Source organism: Falco naumanni, chromosome 17, assembly GCF_017639655.2.
Source record: "Falco naumanni isolate bFalNau1 chromosome 17, bFalNau1.pat, whole genome shotgun sequence".
Lineage (NCBI taxonomy): Eukaryota > Metazoa > Chordata > Aves > Falconiformes > Falconidae > Falco > Falco naumanni.
The window spans coordinates 3,976,504-3,994,771 of record NC_054070.1 but is presented as its reverse complement, the minus strand read 5'-3'; the positions used below and the strand labels follow the sequence as shown (position 1 = coordinate 3,994,771).

Below are 18,268 nucleotides of genomic sequence, written 5' to 3'. Positions count from 1 at the left end.
GCTGAAGCATGGAGGGGTTTTCCAGGTGGAGTTTGGGCTGGGTCATCAGGTCCTGATGGAGCCTGGAGGGATGGATCTGTCCAAGACCAGCAGGGCTCAGAGCCCCCAAACCCCAGAAAAACCATCCCAGCCATTGCTCGGGCGCTGGGGAAGACAATTCCCCTCCTTCCACCGGTCCAGCTACTCCGGGGAGGCCAGAGAGCAAGGACAGTCTCTTCCTTAAAGGTACTTTTGCTCATTCCAACTTTCCAAAGGTACTGTGGAAGTCAGTCATTTCTCTGTAGGGGTTTGTCTTCTGCAGCCTGTCTTCTAGGAGCTGGGATCTCTTGGCTGGATCCTTCTTGCAATTCGTCATCACAAATATCATTCACCCTCCAAAGTCACATCTTGCTTTTAATCAGTCTTTACCGTTCAGGCATGCTGCAAACTGCTCCCTAGATGGCAAAGCGTTATCCTTCTTAATGAGTGGGACTTTGGGGGACATGGGAGAGCAGAGCAGCCCATTTCTCTTCATCACCACCAACAGATCAGAGCAAATCACTTTTGCATTAGCTTTAATAAATCGACTCAATTTGGTGAGCACCCCCCACCCCACCCCCAAAAAAAAAAAAAAAAAGAGAGGAAGAGATTAAAAAGTAAAGGAGGAAATAGCATGGGATGCTTCCAGCAATTGTGGTGAATGGTAAATCTCTTCTTTATTACTCTTTTATTATTTCCAGAATCTGAAGTTTAAATAATTAAGCAGAATAAATGGTGGATGAATATTATTTTCAAGTTTTATTTATTGATTCTCAAAGGACAGATGTGTAAAGAAACCCAGGCATAAAGGAAGCTAATTTCTCTGGTGGTGTAAATCAGGGTAGGAACATTAACATGAATGCCATTTAAAGGAGATTTACACCAGCTGATCATCCACCCTCCTAATTTTGGGAGGAAAATATGGAAGACTACATAATTTTTAATAATTTTTTGTACTGTCTTCTGTGCGATTAATTTATTTTCCAATTTAAAAGCACATCAGGTTCGGGTTTGTTTTTGTGGCTTTTTTTTTTTTTTTTTGGTAATTTAAATAAATTTGTTTGCAGTGTTACTCACTCTAAAGGTCTTTTCAGGAGCATGAGGCTGGAAAAGCTCCATGTGCCTGCGGGTTTCTGCTCACAGCATCTGCAAAGCCGGGCTGGTACCCTGCAAGGCGAGGATGTGCTGCATCGCGCAGCAGGCGCTGGACTTGTGATACCTGCTTTAGCAATGTATTTATTTTTTTAAACATATAGATGAAAGCCCAACTGCCTGGAGCACACCCCTCTGTGCAGTCCCGAGTCTGCCGCCGTGCAGGGAGCAACCACCTCGTCGTGCCTTCGCTGTTCTTAATTGCAGCTTCAGTCTCAGGTCACCGCTGATCTGTCGCATGCAGGGGTGGGGGGCTTGCCTTCTGCAGGAGATCTCCAGCGCTGGGATATTTTTGGCAGGAGGAGGAGGAGGAGGTGGTGGCTCCAGCAAGAGCAACAGAGGCCTCGGAGAAGCAGAGGCATGCGAGTTGGTATTAACAGTGGGGCCAATTAAGGAGACAAGGAATTAAGTCAAACTGACACCTGTAAGTAAATCCACCCAAAGGAAATAGGATGCTACATGAAATTTCTGCTACGCAGGGAAGGACATACGGATAAAGTAGCTACGGGAACAGATCAATAGGGGGTTCCCTTTGTTACCCACCCTTGCCTGTGTGGTAAAACCAATTAGGGCACGTCACCGGTGCAGTCGCAGCTGATGGGGATGGGCACCGGCGTGGGAAGCACTGCCAGTTTTCAGGAATCCCCAGCTCAGCTCACTCTGGGCAAGTTTCATCATGCAAAGTCTCAGCATCCTGAGAAGGAGTTCCTCGTGCTTGAGAGAGCCCTGAAATACAAATGCCGGGAAGGCGAGGCTGGGTGTGCGCAGCTCTGACTTTTATGGCTTCATTCTCCACGGATGGGGTCATGGGAAGTTATTTTGTTCCAGCAAGACGGGGAGAATCTCAGGCGTCGGGAGCTTGGCTTGGGTCCCTTCTCATCTATTACCAGCCTAGAAATGAAAAATCTGGCTGTGATTTGTAGTGATTGCAATGGAGCAGAAAAGCAGTTGGCGTCTGCGATCCCTCACTGTTCATTATTTTTTTTCCCCCTGTGCTCCTTGATAGGATTGGCAATTGGGATTTGGGGAGCACAGGGGTTGGTGTTTGTGGCCTTTTCAGCTCCACCAGTAGCACCTGCATCGCAGTGTGCCCTGAGGCTTGTTTGGGCAGCCTGAAGATAAATCAGAGAGTTTATAAAATGTTTCAGAGGAGCACGTGAAAGTTGGGGATTGCCATCGCACGGTGTGTTTGCGACCAAGGAGGATCCATCCACTGTTGCCTCTGGAGATGCGTGGAGTTCATTATCCCCCTGCCTGGAAAGCAGGCTGGAAAGCCAGGAGGCTGCATTCATGTCTCTGCCAAAGTATGTCAAATTAATCTATCTAGCATCTTTGCGATTTTTTTTTTTTTGCCCAGCTTTAAAATGGGGACAGTTGTCACCTGCCTTTTTTAGAGCAGGCTCATGTGTTTAAGAGGAACTGCGCGTGGGACGAAGTTTTGCTCCCACGCTCGCAGCAGGGGTGAGATTTGGTCCTTCAAAATGCCACTTGATAAATAACAAGTAGTGATAAACACTTATTGTTATTCTCCCTTTTTTTTTTTTTCTTCTGTGGGAGTAGATGATATTGCTAAGTGACCGAATATTCATTTGACCCTTGAAAATGCAAGAGTCATGTTTAATTCATGTCTTTTATTTATAGATTTAGGCTCCTCCAGTTTCTGTCTTGCAATGTGCGGCTGCTGCTCCGGAGCAGAGGGAGGGTGTTTGGCCAGAGCCCCCCCCCTCAAGGAACAGCTTTCAGGACCAAGCTGTGGCAGGAACGCTGTTGGGTACCAGGTCAGCCCCCTGCATGCTGATGAGGGCTTGTAAGAAAATAAATATGGGAATTTTTGCAGCCAAATTGCATGAACATTTTTGGTGGAGCAATCACAGCTGGCTGCCCGCCTGCCTGCCATCAAATCAAGGGTTTTCCAGTGGTATTTGCATCCAGCATGTTCCTCCAAGAGACCAGCCCAGCGAGATGGGGTGGAAGGGAGCCACGTCTCCCTGTCCCTCGCCCCACCAGCCCCATGGCACCCTGCTGAAGCCAAGCCCAAGGGTTGGAGCAAACTGGGCTGAGGGGGAAGCTCTGCCCCATGACCACAGTCCAGCAAAGCCACACGAGGAGCTGAGCGCAGCGCAGAGATGCGTGAAGCCAGGAGATCATTAATCAGATTAATGAGGCCGTGATCTTAAAGCCACATACAGATGACAAAAGTGATTGAGTGGTGCTGGACAGAAGCAACGTGGGCAGAGCTGGCTCTGGGATGAACTCGTGTTGTCAGCAGGGAAAGACAGTCCTGGGATGTGTGGCCAGGGGCACCCGAGCAGAAGGACGGGGACATAATCCTGCCTCCCAATACAGCACTGGTTAAACCACTGTCAGCTGTGGGCAAAGCATCACAGGAAGGGAGTGGGAGAGGCTGCAAAGGGAGGGAATTGCAGCCTGGAGGAAGATAAAGGGTTTAGAGAGGATGGCTGTGAAGAAAGCGATTAGAGGAAATTAAAAATGGCCAGGCTGGACATCAGGGCTGGGGAGGAGGAATCTGGCCATGCCGGTGCGAGGGTGCACTGCAGCGCGGGGAAATTGCTGTCATCACTGGACCGTGCCGAGGCTGGGAATAAACAACGACGTTAGATGGAGCAGGAGGCTCATGCGCGTCCAAGGCCAGCCAGGCACTCCAGCACTGGCACCAGTTTGGGGCTGAAACAAAGCAGCAGGCCAGCGAAGGGGCTGGAGGGGGCAGGGAGGTGTTAATTCCTGCCTGGTGACACCCTGAGGTATATGCTTGGTGAGTCCAAATGAGCTTTTGGTAGAGCTCTTCTGCCTCTGGTTTTTCAATCTAGTGATTAAACGTCCATCGCAGACGTGCCTCTTCCCTCGGACGAACGTCTTGCAAAGGCCAGGCAACCTTGGGCATCATCAGTTGCCTTGAACTTGGCACCTTCTGCAGCCACAGAGAGCCACGGGAGATGGATGTGTCATCCCCAGTACTTCGGGGCGCTGGCTGGAAGCTTGCCTTGCCCTAGGAGCTCTGAGGATGCTGAAGGACCGGTCCTTGGAGTGCAAACGCTGGATTGGAGCAGGATTGGAGCCTGGGGACAGATAAGGATGCTCTTGCATGTCTCAGCAGTGCCGTCAAATGCATTCGTGACGCTTTGGTGGGGGAGAGGATGAGGTGGGCTCCCGGGTGCTCCCTGGGTCATTGCTGCTGCTCCTGGGAGGTGCCCGAGGGCACAACCCTACAACTTGCTCCCTAGAAATTGCTGCCAACCTGCGGGGGCTCCGACAGAGGCAGTGTCACACCAGAGGTGTTGTGTCCATTACAGGTGGCTGTGCCACACCTCCAGGTTGAAGAACAACTAGGAGAGCCGTGATGTCCACCACAAGCCTTCTCTTGAAAAGGATGCTGCTGGAGGGGAGAGCTCCGGGTGGTGGTTTGACCCCTCGTTCTCCTCTCCCACTGCCTCTTCTTAAAAAATAGGAAAGAATTAAATCCCATCAGTGGCTTTTAAAAGCTAACTGAAAATGTCCTTTATTAAATTACCACCCTATTGATCTAGCAGTCATCCGAAAGGGGATTGATTGAGGACTTAAACAGACGCACAGCCGGGCCAGATGTTCAATTAATGTGCATAAACGGGCAGTGGAGAAGCAATTTTCAGAGTAAGTCAAGCAAAAGATCAATCCTGTTTTGCCTCCCATGCCAAAGTTGCTTCTGTATTTATTTTTATGTTATTTCATCTTTCCCCCCCCCTCCCCGTCTCTCTTATGATAAGCATGTCGTCGAGAGACAGCACTCAAAGCCCAGCTCGCTCCACTCACGGAGCCATCGCTCCCTTCCGTCAGGACTTGGAGAGGACACGTTTGCAGAAGGGTCGGGGAAAGCCACATCGAAGGGAGAACTCACACCTGAGGGTGTTTTTAGCATTTTAAAATCCCAGGTTCTCTGTTAAACTCCTACAGAGAAGGCAGGATGCAGCAGAAGATCTGTCGCCTGCTTTGAGGATTCACGTGTCTGATGAACCTTGAGTTTCTCCTCCGAGTCTGGGGAAGATCTGGGAGGGAAAACATCTTTATTTTTCCTCCCGTCTCTTCCCCACATGATAATTCCAGCTGGATGCTAGGGGCGAAGCAACTATGATGGATATACAAATATCCAGCTTCTCTCCGGCCTTTCCAAAGACAGCCCGCGGACACAGCTGAAGCAGGAGTGAGAGGAAAGCATTTGAAGGCAAGTCACCGTTCTGTGTGTGTGTGTAAACAGCAAGAAATACTCTGGGTGTTTTTTTTCTCCAGACTTAGCAAGGATCCTGGTAAGAAATGCTGCTCTCTGAAGGCCATCAGCCCAGCTTTGGCTCGAGGGCTTTGCTCCCGATCTCCCTTAAGACAGAGGTAGGTGGCATCACCCCACGCACGTAGAAGGGATCACCTTTGACGCGGCCCAAGGAGAGCGCAGAGCCAGGCTGCCGAGCCCCAGTGCATGGGGAAGGCTGAGCCAAGGCGTTCCGTGGCTCCAGAAGAGCTTCCAGGTGGAGCTGAACCACGGACCCGGTGAGCTGGAGATGCTGAGGTTCCGCTGTGCCTGATGCACCATTGGTGCAAATCCGCTGGGTCCTTCCCCAGGGAGCCAGCAGTGCCTCACAGCAGTGACACTGGGGTCCTTGGTCGTCCTGTTGGGGACGCTGGGGCAGAACTGGAGCCCAGTCCCCTGCACTGGGTTCTGCTTATTCAGCTTTTGCTAAGCAGCGGCTGAAACTCCTTCTTCTCCGTCAAGCAACAGAACAGGAATTTGGTGGGGCAAAGGACTCTTGATCTACTGCACTTGGGGAATACGGGCTCAGGAACGTCCATGTGAGCTCTTCCACCTTCCCTTCACTCTTGGCTTTGTCCTCTGCTCCCCCTGGTTGGGTGGATGTGGGGTCCCCAAGGTCCCCATGGTTTGGGCACGTGGAGAAGGATGCTTTCCGCTTGCTGACCTCTCTCCTCCTGCCCCCCCAGACCCAGCCGTCCCCTCACACTGCTGCTGCTGCTCTGGGTGACAACACGGCTTTGTGCATCTCCTCCTGCGGGAAGGGGGGGACCGTGTCCTGAGCTGGCACCACAGGTGAGTCACCACGGCGGACAGCCTCCCCTTTCCTTAACAGCACAGCCCTGGTGCTCGCAGCTCCTTCCCCAGCACCAACAGGAGGGACCAAGCTCTGAGCTAAAGCCGTAATTAGCAGGAGCTCATTGCAAAGGCTGGGACCGAGGGGCTTTTCCCGTCTGTTACTGCTTGAGGAGCCTTTCATTATGAGGATGGAGAAGTGTTATTCCTCTTCCCCTTGGCAAAACGTGGGATTTCTTCTCCCAGGAGGGGTGGGGGTGCCCTGGGGTTCACTTTCCTCCTCCTCCTCCCTGGGGAAACATGGTTGGAGCTGCTCTTGGTGCAGGGAGGAGGGGGCAGGAGGAGGGGATGAGGAGGGCCATGGGGGGACAGCCATGGGAGGAGAGCCAGAGGGATGTGCTTGGTCCAGATTTGTTCAGTCTAGTGATTCAGGAGCCAAAAAAGAGCTGGTGGGGGCAGCAGCAGCGCAGCCCCCGTCTCGGGTCAGGGCAGAGGGGGGGTGAGTGGAGCGGGGAGCTTGGGGGTCCCGACCTGTCTCCTCTCTCCACCTGTGGTGCCCGTGGGGAGCAGCAGAGAGGGAAGGGAGCTGGAGGCTCCTTTCCCCTCTCTCATCTGTGTGATAGAATCATTTTTGAGGAAGATAAATTATTAAATGAGTGAAATCTTCTGTGAAGAGTTAATAAAAATGTATGTTCAATGAGAATGTGCTGGGGCTTTTTACAGCACCTGAATGGAAGCTGCTCCTGCGGCAGACAGAGACCTCTCATCTCCTTTTCCTTTTTTTTTTTTCTTCCTCTTTTTGTCTTTTTTTCTCCCCAAGATCGTTGTTTCTTTCCTGTTCAAGAATAGCCGTGCAGGAATAGATCCGCACCCCAGCAGCTGGCAGGAGCCGTGCCAGCGGGGGGGACATTGGACCATCTCTTTTAAGTCAAAAACTGGTCAGCAGTGAAAAGGATTTTTGTGTGTTTGTTTTTTAATTTTTTATACCTCTGCTTTTGGGATTTTTGCAGCCAGTATGTTATTTTAGCGTGTTACTTTGTCCCTGGTAGTACAGGCTGTAATTTAATGCGATTCTGTGTTAATAAAAGATTATTCTGTCTTTCTTTTTTTACTTATTCTTCCTTTGGTTATAATCAAATAAGTGGAGCACATCGTTTAACAGGCTGTGAGCGCTGGAGTGTGCCTGGGTGTGATGGGACCCGCATCCTGGTGTGACGACTCACTCCAGCCAGCACTTGCATTGCTTTTCCCTCTGTCTTTACAGCTGTTGGGTGTTTTTTCTCCCCCAAAGATGATCCCTGCAACATTCCCACCACACCAGGACAGAGAACCTGAGCCCTCGCCTTGCTGATCTGCTGCTTTGCCACGTGGCTGTCGGCATTTATCCAGCACCCTTCCAGCCTGAGGCACGGGATGGTGAGTGTCGGGATGCTGATTGAGATGCTGCCCATCAACCAGCATCCTGGCAAAAGTCCACAGCTGTGGGAGCACCGAGTAAAGCTGCTGCTGGGGGCAAAACCCCTCTGCTGGCATCTCCTCAGGCTGCTGAGACATCCCAGCTGCTCCTGCGATGGCCAAACCGCTTCCCTGCCTAAGGGCAAACTCACCAAAGCTCATCCAGCGCAGCAGCACAGCCCGGTTGTGACTGTAAATTTGGGGGGCAGGGGGGAAGAAGTGATTTATATGTACAGTTGGGATTTTATTTGCATTTTAAATCACACTCTCTGCTAAACTAATGGACCCCCTATTTATAGATGACTCCAACATAAAGTGACTGCTAATTACTACAATTAATATAGCGTTAAAGGCTTGCCAGCCAACTCCACTGCAACTTGTATCGCCTACTCATTTTCAATTAAGGCACATTGACAAGTAAAATACGCAGTTATTAAGAGCAGAGCCCTGTTGTGTAATTACATTTTTCTAAGGTCATTAATCTCCTGCAATATTCAGTTTTGCACCCAGTGGCCGGAGTGGGGGCAGTTTCGAGGGGCTCATCGGGGACGGTGGTAGCTTTTAGGCAAAGTGAAAAAACGGTGAGATTTGTTGTTTTTATTTGGCCTGCAGGCTGTGGGTGCACATCCTTGGGTGGGCACCCTTGGATAACGCATAGGACCATCGCATCTGTGGCCAACAGGTGCCTGTCTAAGGAGCCTGTCTCTGCCACGCTGCACCCTTGGGTGCTTTGGCTGCCTGTGAGATCTTTCTGCGTTAAAGTCAGGCAGAAAACCGCGTGTTTGTGGAGCTCTTAGGTGGGAGTTATACTACAGTCAGGTTTCTATGGTTCATCCCCACGTTTATTATTATTTCCTGAGCTCTTTGGAGACACCCAGGATGAGCTGCCTATTGAATAGGGCTTTTTCCTCCCGGATAACGGACGGGAAGGGCTCTGGGCTGTACCCTGTGTGCTTTTGGGGGGCCAGAGGGAGAGTAGAGGAGCTGGGGGGATGGAGGCCCCGCTGTGTTCTCCCCACCCGGGAGCAGAGCAGCCTCCTCCTGCCCCACCAGCTCCTGCCCACCATGCTGGGCCAGGGGGTTACGGCAAATGCCAACGAGGCTGAATCCTCACGCTAAGTCCATGTCTGTTAATCCAAGCCCCGGCAGCACAGCACCGAGCCTCTCCCGCCGCGGGTCCAAGCCTTCCTTGTTTGATGCTTTGTGTGCTTTTTGGCCGAGTGTCAGTAAAGGCGCTGCCAGCCACGGAGGGGGCAACGGATCTGTAAAGCAAAAGGAAAACAAATAAAGAAAAATCAGTATAAAGAGAGGCTTAACTGCAAACAAGCAAGCAAACATCCAGAGCAGCGAAGGAGCATCATCTCCCTAATGCCTCCAGCAGCAGCTGGTGAAATCATGCGCAAAATCCTGCAGCATTAGGGCACACATGGCGACAAGGTGTAGTGCTGTGATTATAATAAAGACAGACACGGGCCTTTAACACTTTCAAGCTGATGCTTTGATTGACTGCTTGAGACTCGGTGCTGGCAAAGCAGCTGGAGCTCACCGATTGCCGGCGCCTGCCTGCTGCGGGGAGCGGGGAAGGAGGGCAAGGAGGGCTGGGCAGGGGGGGCTGGTGCCCACACAGGGCTCATCCCAGTGCTGGTGCCCACTGGGCGAGCTGCTGGGGGAAGCCTGGATGCTCTGTGCGAGGCTCAAGGTCTAACCCAGCTCTCACCCATCCCATGGGTGTCCAAGAGCTGAAACTGCCGAGTGCTCCTCAGCCCCCTGCAACAAAGTCCTTGCTTTACAGGTCCTGCCTGGTTTGTAGGTGGTTTGTTGGTTTTCTTGGAGCTGAAGCTGTTTCTCTGGGTGCCACCTCCTCCCTTAGGTCTGGGGTTTGGTCTTTGTCTCTGGATGCTCTGGGGTTCTGCATCTCCACCGACTCTCTGGACGCTTTCTGTGCCAGAACTGCTCTCCACAGCTCACCCGTGCCTCGCCAGGTACTACAGCGCTCCGCTGGTTCGCGTAACTCCAGGGTTTAAGCGCCCAGCATGGCCCTTAGCACCGAACAGCCGTAAATCTCCAGGTCCTTGTTTGCCTCTGGCTTTTATTGACAGCACGGAGGAACGGCCAGGGCCACGTGCAAGGAATGAAGATGTCCGAGGAGCTCCGTGTGGAGGGATGGCCAGGAGCACATGCTGCTCGTCTGGGCCTTGGGACACTTTTTTGCTGCTCCCTGGAAGGGGATGGCTTCTGCCCCACTGCAACGGCAGGAGTGGGACCTCATCCAATCCTTGCTCACCAGCTGGGTTTTTTTGATGTTTAGATCCTTGCAAAAGGTGAATGGAGGTCCTTGTGTAGGGACTGCACCGCAGGGCAGGGCTACTCTATGAACAGGCTGGATGCTCCGGTGTCTCCCCTGCAGACTTCCAGAGGGGTCCAGCAGGAGCTGGACACGTGGCTTTTGCCAAAGCTCAGCAGAAACTGCCCCAGCTTTCCCAGCTGGCTCCCCACATCATCCCCCACCCAATTCCAGCAGACCAAGGAGGGTGAGGGTGCTCCATCCATCTCCATCCCTCCTGGTCCTGTCCCTTCTTGCTGCTTGGTAGTTGCTATGGATAAGGTTTACTCAAATTTATGGCACTTTGGAGGAGGTTTCTAGGAAGAGATGCCTTTTGCCCACTGAATTACTCTCTCCTCTTCCCAGGGCTCAGCTCCACGGCTTGACTGACACAGAAGCGTTCCAGCATCAGAGACTGAGAGACAAGCAAGCAATTTGCCAGGAAATTATCCTTTGGGATTCCTCCTCTCTCCAGTCAGTTTAATTGGGTGAGTTCAGGGTGGCTTTAATTGCTGTGCTCAATACGCAGCTTCACCCCCTCCTCTCTTTTTTTGTCTCCCATCTCTCTCTTCCCCCACCCCCTTCCCAGCACCATTTATCTTCCTCCTCCTACAGCATCTCCCCTTGTTGTTTTTTTCCCAATATCTCTTGGAAATGGTGGCAAGCTGAAAACTGGAACGCTGTTTGAGTCCCTCATGGCTGACAGGTTCTTTAAGACTTTGGTGCTTCTCAGAGGGTGATGAACTGGCTCAGAGATTCCTGGATTCACCCAGGGGATTTGCAATGGTTGTGGCACTGAGTGGCAAAGCATCTGTTGCTGGTTGTGTGCCCTTTGGTGAAGGTGGTGATGTCCGGTGGGATGTGGGATGTGTTTTCACAGTAGCTGCCTTCTTGCCCACGTGCTTTGTGGCTGATGTCTCCTAAATATGTCCCAGCATGGGCTGAGGTTGCAGCAGAGGCTGTAACTTCCCAGTGTGGGACTGGGAGCCCCTGGTCATGGCTGGAGCCTGGAGGATGTTCCCTTATCCCTGGTGCTGCTTCCCGAATTGCTCTTATAATTTTTAAGGGGTTGGAGACCACGTGGGGTTCATGGTCATCACATTTGCATATGGCAACTGGAGTGCACAAACTACACCCACTTAATTTGTCTCAGTTTTTGCTTGGGCTTATTCCAGAACCACCTTCAGGGCATTTTATGGGTCAGATTCTCAGTGACGTGAATTGGGAGCATCCATGAGCCCTCCCAGAGAGGTACCTGGTACTCGAGGGTGGTCTGGCACTTGCCACAGGACTTGTCTAAATGGCTCTAGGGAGGGCTGCAAGGACAGGGAAAGTAGAGAGAGACATTCAAAGTCCATCCTGGAGTCCTTCCACCTGTCAGCAGCATCCCCCTCCTCTCTTCTCCACCTTCACCAGAAGACCCCTGCTCCCCCAGCCTGGCCTGGCTGCAGCTCTCTGCTGCCCACAGAGGCAAAGCTCTCTGCTGGGGAGCTTGCGGTGCGTTTCAGTTCCGTGTCTGAATTTTATGTAGTGTTCAGAAACAAGACTCAATCTGCAAGCCCACTCCCTGGCCAGCAAACACCAGATTTGTGGCTTGCTCGTGGTCCCCAGGGACACAGCACGAGCATCCAAGCAGCACATGCAGCACTATGATGAATGAGGGATAATTTAAAATGGCAGCTGAAGTCCAAATTCTGTTTGTAATAAATACATAAACTAGTTAAAAATAAATTGATTAGCCAAAGATATGCTCTTAACACTCTTTAAACTCTAACATCTGTTTGTAATAAATAATTCAACTGGTAGATGTTAATGGGGAGGCCGGGCTCGGTGGGAGGGAAGGCTGCTTGAGGCTCCGCAGAGACACGGGGCTGCCAAGAACCACGCGCCGGAGGAGCGGCTGTGGCTGCAGACACATCCGTGTGCTGTCCTGGGGGCTCCCCGCGTGCCTGGCAGCCACACGCGTGTCCAGCCGTGTCCTGATTGACGCAGCCACGGTTGCACAGGTGGAGAAGCTCTGCACGCAGGGTGGCACGCGCGTGCTTCGCGTGTTCCTGCCCGCGCCATGTGCTCCCACCCATGGGAGCAGGCTGATCCCTGGGCGCAGCCACACGCAGCGCTGTGTCCCCGTGGATTGACGTGGAGATACGGCCGCACGCAGACGTGACGTTATGGAGCTTGTTGCATGCGGTGTGCGCACGCTGTGGGCGCAGTGGGTGTGGAAGTTGCACACGTGTGTGTTTTCTGGCATATCCCTGCCCTGCTGCGGGATCCCAGGGAAGAAGCAGGTACCTGCACCCCCCTCCCAGCCTTGCCTCTGGCAGCCCTGGCTGCAGGCAGCAGAACTGGCTGTCACAGGCTGATAATTGTTGGGTTTCTCCTTTTTTAATCAGTGCTAACAGCTGCTGTGCCCAATGCACGAGGGGCTGCTCCTGGCACCGGTGGTGAGCTGTCAGCTCAGGACCGTCTCCCCGATCAGCTGGAGGAGCCAGCTGGAGCTGGACCAAGGCTGAGAGTGAGTAACACACTGGGAGGAGTGGGGGGCACTGGCAGCTCCAGACAGGGGATGGGGATGAGGGATGGACCCACTGGTACCCAACCAGGCTGCTTGTGGTCCTCCAGCTGAGCCAGTGCTGATGGTATTGCTCTGCCTCCGGGAAATGCAAATCCTTCGGTGTGGATACATCAGAAGACACCGTCCAGCTCCAGGCTTAGCCAGTTCTGCACCACTTTTGCAGGCAGAAGCAGAGCTGGATGGGGCCAGAGGCAGGCAAACGCCAGAGCATCAGCCCAGGCGAGGCAGCATGTGCAGGAGGAAGGTGACGGTGCCCTGGCACAGCCTGTCCTGCTGTGCTCTCCAGGATTGTGTTTCAATTCCCCCTCTGCAGACGGGGAGCAGGCGGGTGCCGATGCACAGGGGTGGGCTGCAGGTTGCTGGGGCAAAGCTGGCTGTCGGGGTTAAGGGGCTGAATTGCTGCAGTGATGAATTGCTCAGTCTGAGGGTTTTGCTGCTGTCCCACAGCTGTGCTGCGGTCGCAGAGCCACATCCCGGACAGCATCTCCTGGATCCCTCCCATGGGGTCACATCCAGTCTTGGTCTAAGTCACTGTTGCTCCCCACAGTCCTTGTTCCCATGGGCTCCAGCTGCTGTTGGCTTTCTGCTGAATTAGCAAGAACCAAGTTCATTGCTCTAAAAACTTGGTTGAAAACACATTGCCCTCTCTAGGCTGGATGTGTTGCTCCACGCAGAGAGGACATCCAGGGGCTGAGTGATCTGTCATGGGCTGTGCGATGGGACTTTCCCAAAGTATCTCTTGGTGATGCGATGGGGCTTGCACATGTTCCTCGTTGTACGCATGGACCTACTTGTGCAAACCTGGCCATCACTGCACTGTGAGGCCACCCAAAACCAGTAGCAGCAGCAGCTGGGGCAGTTTATTGTTACTGTGAAATAGTGGCCGATGACTGCGGTGTTAATCAGGCTCTTTATGGCTCTCCGTGCAGCTACTCACACGAAATATTTTGCCTCCCATATTTTCTGCTGCTTTTTCATCTGCTCTGCTTCAGCTGTAGGGCCAGCCAGCAGCCTCCCGTGGGAGCAGCCCATCCCCATCACTTTGGGTGGCTTGTCCTCTGGCTGGCATCCTCCCCTGAGAACAACAGGATCCTGGAGTGAGCGTGCACCACCCCCAGACGTGCCACCATGGGAATTTGATGGGGTAAGAGGGAGAGAAGAGGACAGAAGAAATGATTGAAGGGTCTTAATCCTGCCTGTGAAGCTCTGGGGAGGATCCAAACCTGGGAGATGGTCAGAGGGACAGTGTGGGCAGGAGGGAGATGGACTGTCAGTGTGGTTGTCACCTCCTGTCACCCAGGTGTGAGGCGGGGCTCTAACTGTTCGCAGCCTGCAGCCTCCAAGCATCAGTCCCTGCTGCTCCATCCTCTGGTCCCTGCTGCTCCATCCTCTGTCAAAACAGCACCCTGAGCTCCCCAGGCGGTGCGGAGGTGCTCCTCCCATTACTCACCCCATCCCATCCGTGTCTGCCCTGGAATTAAACTCATTTGTCACTGCTGCCCTCCTCCCACCCGCCCCTCTCCCTGTGTGCTCATCTCGCAGGACCAGCTGCTTGTGGCAGCCCCATGGCCTGTGTGTCCCGATGTCCTCAGGCACCGCAGGCCTCATCCTGTCTCCATCTGCTTACAGATGTCCTGGGGCATGCACGGAGCCATTTCTTCTGGCCCCCACCTCCACAGACCCATCACAAGTTGGGATCCCCCAGTGCTGCGTTCAGAGGCAGCCCCTGAGCCCAGCCCACACCGGTGCTGATGCACCAGGGCTGGATGAGGCTGGGCTGACCCATTCTCCACCAAAACCCTCTGGAAAATGCCAAGGAGCCTCTTACGCCCTCCCTTTCCCAGGGCTGACATGGCAATTTGGCTTAAGTTGTTCTCCAGCCCCTCCCTGTCCCTTCCCTGCCCCAGGCACCTCAGCCCCCGGCGCAGACGCGGCAGGGAGCATCGCTCCCAGAGTAACAGGTTCATTCCCAACCTCCTCCATCCTCCCATGCTGCGTTTCCTCGACACGCTCGCTCAAACCTGCTTTGCCGGCATTGCTCTCCAGCTTGCAGCACAGCCCCTGGGAACATTCCCCCAGCAGCCAGCAAGAGCTGCTCGTTAATTAGCCTCCCGTTACTCCCGAGCATCCCCTGCAATAACACACAGCTCCTGCTTTTTAACTACCTCCAAGTAATCACTCAGTCTCCAATAAAAAGGGAAGGAACAAGCCCCTGGTTGTGTTGTTAGCAATAATTTTCCTGGCTGTTAACCTGCTCCCGTACTCTAATTTTTCTCATGGAAGCCCCAGATGTGGTGGGGAAGGACGGGAGCCAAGCGCAGCTCCCGTCCTGCTGCTGACTTGCTGCCAGCCGCCCAGAGCCACACGTTCAGCAGTTCTTATTCCTCCCTGCCCATCCCACGTGCTGGTTTTAGGGGCACAGAGGGTGCGTGCACGTGAGTCTGTGCAAAAGAGACTTCCCACGGTCCGGCGCTTAGCTCAGCCTGCAAATTTTTACGGAAAAAGCTGGGAAAATGCGAACGGCTGTGATTGGGATTTCTGCATTAGTCCTGGAAATCCCGTACCAGCCTCGGAAAGGCAGTCACTGCCCCTAAACAACTTAAAGTGTGAGGAAAATACAGTCCTGTCTGAGACGTCAGCCTTGCCGGGTTATTCCCAAGGAGCCAGCTGTTTTCTTCTCTTGTTGCCTGTAAATCCCTGTCACGCTTAAAGCTTCTCTCCTGATAGGGAGCCTAGCGCCTGAGCCCTGAATAAACCTGCTGCAACTCTCCAGCTTAGCATGCCGAATGTAATGTTCTTAACCAGCCTCATCGCGGCAAATCTCCATATTTCTCAGGGATAAACACTCACCTCTCCTCCCTCTGTTTTCTGCTTTATGGCTGATTTTCCACCGGGAGTGTGGTATCGGGCTGTAATTGCTTGGAGGGATGCTGAGGCCACTAAGAAGTCTCTTGGTTTCTCCGTACCCCCGCTCTTGCAGGAGGGTTGCCCGCCCAGGGTGGTTTGCAAACAGCTCTTTCTTGAACGGGAGAGGGTTTTGCAAAAAAATGGAGCCGGGGGAAATACCCCTGAGAAGCTTTCAGCTGGGTGGTCCTGTCCGGTGGTGGGGATGGGAGGATGCTGGTGAGGGATGGCTGCTGAGATTGCTACAGACACAGTGATGCTGAGCCGGGCAGTGGCATCTCTGTGGGCTCCCAGGCATCACCAGAGTGGTACAGCCATCGGTGGCGGGGGGGAAGGGCTGTCCTGGGTGGGCTGCATCTCCTCTGAGGGCCACACTGAGGGTTTGGCATCACTGGAGCTGGGTCAGGCAGGGCTGCTCAGTTTTACATAAATTCACCTGCACTGGGCTGCTCCCTCTTGAGTTTCAGATGCAAACGGAGCTGAAATCCCCACCCTGGCCCACACCGCTGCCTCTCCTGAGCTGTTACTGGTGCAGAAAACCAAACTGGACTCAAACCCCATGTCAACAGAGAGAAGGCTGCATGGAAGCAGGGCCAAGCTAAGCAAGCTCCGAGCCCTCCCAGTCTTGAAAACATGTTGAATTGTGCTGTCAAACAAGGTGTGTTGGGGAAGGGTATGCTCAAGGCTGGTTCAGCAACCCAGGGAGGTCCTGGGAGAGTGGCCAGGCTGGTGCAGCACTACCAGGAGCTGGTGGTGGTCTCCCTCCTGCTGCATGGGGGCTTGTGCTGCTGTGGGCTGGAGCTGTGGCCATAGGCAGTGCCTGCCTGCGGCTCTGTAGCAGCCAGAGGTGCCATCCACTCGCTCCTCGCTGGGCCGGTGATGCTCACAGCTCTCCAGCCCCATCTCGGTGCAGCACGTAGGTGAACAAGGGGGAAAAGAGATGGTAGAAGGGAAAGGATGGGGGAGCTGATGAGAGGAGGAGAGAGACAGGCAGGGATTGTTCCTAAAGCATCGGGGTGTGGGGGGGAATGAGGATGTAGATCACCAGAATTGGCAAGGGACAGGCCATAAAGCAAAAATAAAAAGGTATTATAATTTATGATGCACAGTAAAAATATCCTGGGAACTGGGTTATGAAGAAGAATTCATTCTCTCACCAACTCTGCGTATCTTTAAAGATGATAAATGACATTATGATTCTTCCTTATATCTGAGAGCTGGAAAATTCACTCCACCTGCGGGGAAGGAGCAGGTCCTGGGCTGGGGACAGCACTTGCGGGTCGCTGGGCCAGGGGTGCCGCAGCAAAGCCGGTATCTGCCCCCCGCGGTGCACCCTCAGCCGTGTGTGTGTGCATGTTACAGGGCTGCAGCCAGGCTTCTGCCAGCACTTTTGGGGTGCTGTTTGTCCTTCCCATCCCCAGCTGCAGATCCTCCTGCCTATCTTCAGTGGCTGCTGTTGTCCTTTGCATGGATGGTGTCCCAGTGTCTCCAGCTGCCATGGCAGAGCTGACTAGAGGAACCTCTGGATCGCCATCCCATGCAGGGTGCGTGTTTGGGGTGAGTGGGAGGAATTCCCTTTATCACGGAGATCCATGGGGCCCTTGAACCCAGACCTTGATCCAGGGCAAGGGAGGAGGGTGAGGACCACTGCCAGGAGGATGGAGCCCCTCAGCCACGTGCTGGGGCTGACCTCTTGTGCTGGCCCCAACTGCAGCAGGAGGAGTTGGTCTTTACCTGGCTGAACGCCGAGAAGCAATATATAAACGTGGATTAGTTGTTCACAAGGTGGATTTAAAGAGCTAGGAGAGGAGAATGAAGCCAAAACTTTCTTTAAACCAGCGCAGGCAGCCTTGGCATCTCCTCCCTCCCCTCTGCACAAAGCCAACCCGCTGGGTTGCTTCTTTGATAAGAGCCCTTGATGCCTCTGTGCCTCCAGGCACTGAATAAAAGGCTTTAATTACCCACTGCCAGGCACAGGCAACGCTGCTGACAGCAGGGAGGTGCCTTCTGCCCACACCTTGGGAAGGAAAAGCTTCCTACAAAAGGAGCCATTCCCATTTTGTGTGCCCAAGTGTCCACTCCACCACCGGCTGCCCTGGAGCTGGTGGGCAGAGCCCCTGCTCAGCCCCCCGCACCTCCCCGACTCCTTTTGCAGGGAGGTGGTTTCCCTCTGCTCACTGTCTCCCATCTTTTGAGCACGCTCTTGTCCTTCCTAAAGGATGTGGCTGCAGCCCGGTGGCTGGCGTGAGCTCTTTGCATGGCTGGGGCACGGGCTCTGAAGGCTTCCCAGCTGCAGGCGGCTCTTCGTGGTGGGGTTTCAAGGTACCATCATAACAAGCTGTCCCGAGCCCACCAGTACCGATGCCCTCCGGATAGTGATGGATACTGGACCTCTCCCACCGGTGCTGTCTGCCCCTGCGTGGCACTTGTGGGCTGGCCCTGCAGCGAAGCCTCCTGCTGACGGGTGGGCATCGTCACGGATGCGTTTTCAGCGGGATGTGGGATGAGATGGAGCCTGGACCCTTTGACTGCATCACCCCAAACTCCCTCGCTGTCCCAGCATAGGGAATGGCAGGTCACTTGTGCCTGGCAATGCAAACACTCAGGAGACTCCTGTCTTACACCAAAATTAGGAAGGAGATAACGAATCGCACTTTTATCGCTCCAGCTGAGCGCTGCAAAGGTCAGGAGCTGTCAGCTGCCAACCAGCCGATCCACCCGCTTGGGCTGGCTGCGAGGCAGGGTTTCATCA

The 18,268-nt window shown here is 53.6% G+C and overlaps 1 long non-coding RNA gene across 6 annotated transcripts; it reads left to right on the top strand.

Moving 5' to 3' along the window:
- Nucleotides 1-636: 636 nt before the first annotated feature.
- Nucleotides 637-16,441, top strand: LOC121098742. Of its 6 annotated transcripts, none has more exons than XR_005831344.1 (9): nucleotides 637-2,948; nucleotides 3,999-4,818; nucleotides 4,932-6,006; nucleotides 6,154-6,259; nucleotides 7,524-7,675; nucleotides 9,507-9,696; nucleotides 10,404-12,552; nucleotides 13,605-13,756; nucleotides 14,242-15,391. It is a non-coding gene; the product is annotated as an uncharacterized LOC121098742 (long non-coding RNA). The 6 variants fall into 6 exon arrangements; XR_005831342.1 differs by having other exon boundaries at nucleotides 637-4,818; nucleotides 10,404-12,325; nucleotides 12,431-12,552; XR_005831341.1 differs by lacking the exon at nucleotides 14,242-15,391 and adding an exon at nucleotides 15,984-16,441 and having other exon boundaries at nucleotides 637-4,818.
- Nucleotides 16,442-18,268: the final 1,827 nt, after the last annotated feature.